Below are 8177 nucleotides of genomic sequence, written 5' to 3' on the forward strand. Positions count from 1 at the left end.
AGATGAGATTTGACACATGGTCAAATGCAAATGATAAGTTTGACTATCATTTGCCTACGTGTTTACAAACACCTACATGATTTGTTAAAGATTGGTGATGGAGTTTTATTAGGGCTTATTTACATCTGCATTGCGCTCTAAAGAGTGATTCACGATGGATCGTTTTTCAGATTGATTGATTGATTTTAATATTTCTTTACAGCGCCACATACACCCTGAAGGGTGTGTCTAAGCGCTGGAAGGAGGTCCGCTGGTCTATTCTGGACCAAAAAGCAATCCAAGAGAAAAAAGAAAAAAGACTTCGTAGACGAACTGATGGCTCGTGTACATAAAAGAAAGAGAAACCATATAAAATATCAACAATAAAAACAAACGGTAGCAAGGAGGTTTGGAGTGAGGGGGACATAGGGTGAGGGGAGGAGGGGCCAGGTCAGTTTAATAGGCGTGGTCATAATCAACTTGCCCCAAAGAGGAAGGTTTTCAGAGCCTTTCTGAAGGTAATAAGAACAGTGGACTTCCTCAAAGGCAACGGGAGAAGGTTCCAAAGCGAGGCGGCTCTGGCTCTGAAGGATCGGCCACCGAACGAAATCAACCTTACTAGAGGGATGACAGCAAAGTCCTGATCGGCCGATCTCAGTGCCCTGGGGGGGTGGTAATGTATGGCCATGTTATTAATGAACAGTGGGCCATGTTGTTTGAAGGCCCTGAACATAACACACAAAGCCTTGAATTCGATCCTCCTTGCGCATGGGAGCCAATGAAGTAGTCTGAGAACGGGTGATATATGGTCCCATCTTGAGGTCCCCGTAATCAACCTAGCTGCCTGGTTCTGCACCAGCTGCAGCTTGGAGAGCCATTTAATAGGGAGTCCAAGGTATACCACATTGCAAAAGTCAAGACGTGAGATGACTAAGGCCTGTACTAGTGTATTTCTGTGTGTTTGGGAGAGCAGATGTTTTACCCGTCGCAGCATCCGAAGATAGTAAAGGGCATTCTTGGTACAGTTCCTCACCTGTGGAATCCATGAAAGTTTATTGTCAAATATGACACCCAGGTTTCTTACTTGGCTGGATGGAGTGGGGCACGGGCCCATTGATACGGGCCACTCTGCAAGCAGGTTTAAACTTTGTGTTGGACCTGTAAGAAGTACCTCAGTTTTGGATACGTTCAGGGCCAAACAATTGTCCTTCATCCATGTCTGGATGGATGAGAGGCAACAGGAAAGAAGGTGGGCTGCCGTGGGGTTAAGAGCATCACTGGCCACAATTTGTATGTCATCAGCGTATACCTGAGTGGCCAATCCCCATGAAGAGATGATATCCACCACTGGCCTCACATAGCAATTAAACAGCCACGGCGAAATTGCCGAGCCCTGAGGGACCCCGCAGAGAAGGGGCACCCTCGCTGACCTAAATGAGCCCAATATTACTTGGAATGTTCTGCCTGTCAGGAAATTGCGTATCCAAGTAAGGGGTAGGCCTGTAATATAGAACTCGTCCTGCAGCCGAGCCAGGAGGATCTTGTGGCTGACAGTATCGAAAGCCGCGGAGAGGTCAAGCAGTACCAAGGCCGCCGACCCCCCCGCGTCTCTCGACTCCAGCAGCCTTTCTCTAGTGGCCAGGATGGATAGCTCGATCCCTCTTTTGGGCCTAAACCCCGATTGAGCATCGTGAAAGAGATTTTGTAATTCACAATGTGCTTGAAGTTGCATAAGAGCCTCATGTTCCACCAGCTTAGCCAGAAAGCATAGTCCTGAAATGGGGCGGTAGTTGGACAGTACAGGTGCAGCTAAAAGTACAGGTGCAGCTAAAAGGCATTCAGGAGGCAATGCCTCCTGAATGTCAGTTTTTTTTACACCTGCACTGGGTTTTTATTGGGAATACCCCAGATAGCAAGGATAACTTGCGACAAATTTGTGGCAGTGAATTGTAAGTCTGTTAACTTGCTGTAGATTTTCACTGGCAAGTTGTACACTTGCAAAGCACTTGAAGCACACGTTCTAGTTGACACTTTTACAATTTGTAGCAAATTTGCGTGGCAACTCTAGCAAGAGCAAAGTTGCAGTGGGGAGTCTACAGCAAGAGCTCTGCAAGTCTACAGCATTAAAATTCAGCCACAGTGACCCCTGTGGTGGGATGACTATTGCACAACATCATACCTCCCAACTTTTAAAAATGCAACCAAGGGACATTCATTCATATTTTTTTTTTTATTTGTGACATCCAAGTTGTTGACCAGGGGGGGGGGTGGGGTGCTACCGTGGGACAGCGATTTTTTTTCCGGAATTTAGGTTGTTGGGGGGGGTACTAATGCGGGGGATGTGGGAAATTGCTGCAACCCGGCCAACATTACACTAGTTAGGGGGGGCCCGTCTTACCTCCTCCTCCCGTGCTGCCTCCTCTTGCTCCGCTTCCTGTGCGGGAAAATTAACACTATCGCGGGACTGCAGGAAAATGGTGTCTATGCAGGAAAGTCTCACAGAATCTGTGAGACATTCTCACAGAATGTTTGCAAAGAAAGTTGATCTGGAGTCATGCAATATGGACTTGCTGCAATTGTGCAAGAAACTTTTGAAGCCTGGCAAGTCTAGCAATAGCTTAGCAAGTAATTTTAAAACTTTCAGCACTTTGCAATTGCTTGCTATCTGAGAAAATGCTGCAAACTTGAATGGGTTGCGTTTGGAGGTGTTACTGCCCACCAAATGCAAAAGGGGGGCAATTTTGTGCATGACCATGGCATGTGTACAATCCTGTCTTGCTGTCTTTGCAGCTTAAGGGGGCGGTTAGGGGCCAGTAACTATTTTACCCACCAACCACCGCAAGTGTAAATTAACTGTGCCCTATGATTTGTCACATAACATTATAAAAAATATATGTCTTTTCATATAAAATATGCATCCTACTGCTGGCTAAATATTTTTAAAGTCAGCCAACTTGTGAACATATCGAGCTGACTACGTTTTTACAGGGCTTTTTATTTCTCACAGAATAGGTGCAGGAACTTCTCTCTTTTGAGTCACCCCTTGTCTTCACCCATTACCCACCTCCAAGCACCCTCCCATGGTTCAACCCCTACCCCCCCCCCCCCCCTATATTGTAGAGAATATAGACCCAAGTATCATTTTGTGGTGCTATGGAATTTGTTAATGATAAAAATAACAGCAGTAAAATAGATCCACCACAACCAGCAGCAATAGACCAGCAGGGGGGAGGGGTGTTGGTTGTTGTGTTGCCGCCCCCAACCCCCCCCCCAAAAAAAATAGCTGCCACTGCAAAAATACCTCTCAGCAACAATAGACCCCTGCTCCGTCAGAAACAATAGATTTAAGATTTAAATATATATATTGTGTGTAAATAAAAAATAAAAAAATAAATCACAAAAATAAAAATGCATGCCAACAAAAGCACCATGCATTTTGATGCAGCGGCATTAAATAAAATAAAAAAAAAGGCCCATGCACTTTGGTGCTATTGAGGGGTGGCAGGCAGTTCATTCTCAAATTAATAGGCTGTTCTGCAGCAAGGTACATACTCTGATGCATCGCATAGATGTGAAGTTGAACCTTTAAAACACAGTCAGGAGGCCGAGGGGCACCAAAAAAAAAACAAATTTTCAAAAAATCATTTGTCATTGGGACAGAAAGTGAGGTGCAATCTTCTGAACAGATGCGCACAGACAGCAAAACAAATGTTACAGGGGTGATAACCCATCTCTAGGTTTTCCAAAATGCTTAAAAAAATATATTTTTTGGCTGGAGCTACACTTTAAGTACCAGTTCAAAATTACAAACAGATTATACTTAACAACAAACCTACAGTCACTGTCTTGTTTGCACCGCCTGTATACTGCTGTTAAAAGTATATAGGGCCAAAGGGTCTGGTAATGACCTGGGGGGGGGGGGGGGGGGAGGCGGCGGCGGGGAAACCCATGCTATTTTTCTCAATGATTTTCATCCATATTGCAGACATTACATTAAAGCCGCAAGCAGTTTTAAATTACTTGTCTTATAGTAACACCCAGCAGGTACGATATTTAAAGGAATTTTTCAAAAAAAAATTCACTTTAAGCATCATTAAAATCACTGCTCCAGAAAAAAAACGACTGTTTTCAAACTTTTTTTTCCCTGGGGCAAGACCCGGGTTCTTCAACCCGTTTTACGACAATAACTTGCGTATTAGCCTTTAAAATTAGCACTTTTGAATTCGAACGGTCGAGTCCCACAGACTTCAATGGGGTTCTAAATGTCCTCGCGAACGTTCGTCCGCTCGAAAGTTCTGGTGCGAACTGAATCTGAGGCAGTAATAAAGTCTTCTTTTCTAATACCATGGTGGTTGTGTGTTTTGTCTGGTAGATGGATCAATCTCTTCAAAGTCCTTTCCTGGAAGTTGGCTTTTTCTGAATTAGATTACTGACCTCTCTGGCTCATTAAGACAAGGCTGGTATTTCTGGACAGCAGGTGAAATTCCAACATAATGACATCTATATCAAAGAAAGTACTAAAGCCATAGGATAACCATGAAAGACAAGCAACTAGCCTTTTTAAAAAGGAGAGGTCAGTAGTAGTATCCTAAATATTAGTTTAGGTTTCCTTAAAGAAGAACTCCGGGGTAGCCAAAAAACAAAACACCCAAAATGCTTACCATTTAGGAGAAAAGTCTAATTTAAATGTATTGACCTCATCTCTAATTCAAAAGATAACAGCATCCTCTCTCCAAATGAGGCAGTATAATAGCAGTGATGACATTATATCCTCTCTCTCTCTGCAGTAAAAGGAAACTACAGTTCCTATCAACCACAGTGAATTAGAGTGAATGTGGTCGGGTACACTAGGTCAGTACATGTTGAATGTGTCTGAGAGCCCCAGTCCACACAACACTGCAAATGGGGCTGAATTACATCACTGCTTCCTGGAGAAAGAACTACACGTGCCAACACCAATGGCTGGAAGAATAGAAGGTATAGCAGCCACCAGTCTTACAAACTGGAAACCAAAAAATTATTGGTTTGATCTGAAAATTAATAGGCTATTTCAGAGAAACTGAGTGAACCAGAAGATGGCCGACATATTCAGTGGCGGTAAGAAACCGGCAACAAGGACATGTAAAGAAGCTTTTGCCCGGAGTTCTGCTTTAAAGCTTCAGAATTTTCTAGTTCGATCTACGGTTCTATGCATTGCTCCTAATCTTTGTCAACCCGATAATCCAATAATCCCTTCTTGCCTTATTCCAACATGAGACAAAAGCAATACAAATAGAATTATTGCTTCTAAAGAAAGAAGGAAAAGACATCATCTTCGTTCAGTGTGCTAAACCCATAAGATGCCTATATTCTGTGCTTTAACTTGACACAGGGTCACAGCTGCTCTTTCTGCATGATAAATTTCCAGTCCATTACCAAGAAGTCACCTTCTGGGCTTCCGAATTCTAGCACAGTGACAGCTTCACAGTGTGTAGCCATTTAAAGTACACCCATTATATAAAAACTGCCTGCTGATATTGACTACATGCATTGGAAAATAGGTGTGATAACAGATGTTGTGTTTGGTTGATGGTGGACACAGATTTTTGGTAGGAGATTGACAGTGGCAAACTGCCTGTGAATATTCACATTACCATATGGCTTGCAGGCATCTTCAGTATGCAAACATACTGCAATGTTCATCCCTGTGGAGCTTTACCTAAACTGCATATGAACAATATTTTTCTGTGCATGCTTCCAATCTTTTGTGAAGGATGAAGGTCCTAGCCCCGGCCATAGCTGCAATTCACACTCTTTAGGGATTCCACAGTGCCTGTGTTAAATATTATCTCTCAGCTAGCTGGTGCACTGAACACCATCATCCAACCTGTAATGCACCCAGGACCTAGTATTTCCAGAAGGATCTCCTTTGCCTGTAGATAACCATGGTTTAAATCGGCATCCAGAGTGGTAACACTAATAAGCCCTGTTGCAGTTTACTAGTCCTCGGCTTGGTGGATGCATTATTTTTCTTTTTTTTTTAAAGATTGCTTTATTTACGGCCATGGACAATGGAGCAGTCTCATGAGCAGGCTGTAAAGGTCTCCTGTCAAAAGCCTCAATGGCAAGTGGAGTGGCACGCAGCTTCAGCGGAATCGAGTGCTTTGATACAAAGGCATCATCAATGAACAGGCCTGCAGACCCAGAGTTGATTAGAGCCTGTAACTCAAAGGACGATTCAGTCCAAGAAAGGGTAACCGGAACCAGGGGCTTATTCTGCTGCATAACTGGGGATGAAACAACGCTACCCAAGGTCTGTCCATGACAGGACCTCAAGGTTCGGGCGTGCCCTGGACGGATAGGACAAGACTTAAAAAAGTGACCTGCCTCACCACAATAAAGGCACAATCTCTCCCTCCTCCTATGGGCTCTCTCATCCGCAGAGAGACATGTAAAGCCCAAGTGCATGGGTTCACCTTCACTGATCGACTCGGTACCAGAAGGCATTGGAGTTGAGGGAGGCAAGGGTGGGACTGAAAAGCTCAGAGCCAAAAAGGTACAGGAGGCTTTGGCAAGCACCCCTTAAAAGGAAGGTCTCTCTCAGAGTCTGGAGTCAATAAGAATGGCAAACGAGATCAACCTCTCCAGCTCAGTGGGTATGTCTCGGGCTACCATCTCATCTTTGATGTTATCCAAGAGACCATGAGAAAAAGCAGCCACGAGGGCCTCATTGTTCCACGCAACCTCTGTTGCCAAAGTACGGAAGTCAATGGCGTGATCAGTAACAGTTCTCGTACCTGGTTTGATGGACGTGAGGCTTTTGGCAGCAGAAGTGGAGCATGTGGGAAAGTCAAATACCCCTTTAAAAGAAGCCACAAATGCTGGGTAAACCAGGACAACAGGTTTTTGCGTCTCCCATAGAGGGTTTGCCCAGGCCAAGGCTCTATCAGAAAGCAAAGATATAACTGTAACAGCACTGGTGAACGTAGTGAACCACAACTGCGGTTAGCAATGGTTTCAATGCGATTCTCTATGCGACAACTCAGTATTGGGCCCCAGGCGTCACTCCTCGCAACAGGAGTTTGGGGGATCTATACATCATCTGTCACATAAAGAAAGGCGTTGAGCTACTAAGCATGGATGCATTACATCATGCGACCAGAGCTTAGCGTATAAAAATACAGTTCAAGGTCAATATTCCAATACACCTCAATATGCAAGTGATTATCAGTAAGGGACCCCATGCGTCACTCCTCACAAACAGGAGTATGGGGGTTCTCTAAATCATATCACTTTAAGCATATAGGGATGTATTAGGCCGCTAAGGGAGATGCTATGAAATGTTCATAGGATGTTCAAAGGATGTTCAGCGAAGAAATCTCTAAAGGTTGTCCCCAGCAATGGCTCAGTTGCAATGACTGCAGATGGCACTTAAGGAGTAGTTGAGGCTGGAGCTATCTTCCGGCATGGGGACTAATGACACCCTTCTCTGTAGCGTGGTCGAGCTACGGCTGACAATAGAACGAGGCTTGTGTCTAAGCAGAGTGCCTTTATAGGCCAGTAATCAGGTGTAGTGCATCGCACCTAGTTTGAAAGAAGTGCCGCTCGCCGGTGCACTTCCGCGTTGCAGGGCGGAACGCAAGCAGGAAGTAACAGGCGCGCGGAGCACCTGTTACAATAACAAAACCTACTGTGCTTCTGTCTGTGGGAAACGCCTGGGGTAGCATCTTAAAGTATATCTTAATCTGGTTGAGAAACCCTCTGCATTGAATTGGATAGCCCCCAAATCGCTGGGGGAAGCGGAGCGAAGCCAGACATACCTCTTACAGAGGCAATATTCAAGGCTGGTGCCTGCACAGAGACTGGAGCAGCAGCAGGGAAGGCTTGCAACACAGTATGTACCAGAGCAGCCACAGTGAGAGATTCCAGGTGAGCCGTGCGGTTTAGGAGCGTCTGTAACGCTATGGCAAACTGATCCATGCGGTGATCCTGGTCATCCAATCTGGAAAAATATTACTAACAAGTGGATTAACTGCATGTTCTGAATTTATGGCCTTCGCCTACTGTCATCAACCATGAATCAGTAATAATTATAAAAGTAAATAGAACAAACGTAGTCAAAACATAGCCAAAGTTCGGTAACTGGAACGAATAGTCAGACAAGCCAGTAAGCCAGGGATTAGCGTAGTGGAACAGCAAGCAGGATCTGGAACCAGAAG

Source organism: Rana temporaria, chromosome 6 (genome assembly GCF_905171775.1).
Source record: "Rana temporaria chromosome 6, aRanTem1.1, whole genome shotgun sequence".
Lineage (NCBI taxonomy): Eukaryota > Metazoa > Chordata > Amphibia > Anura > Ranidae > Rana > Rana temporaria.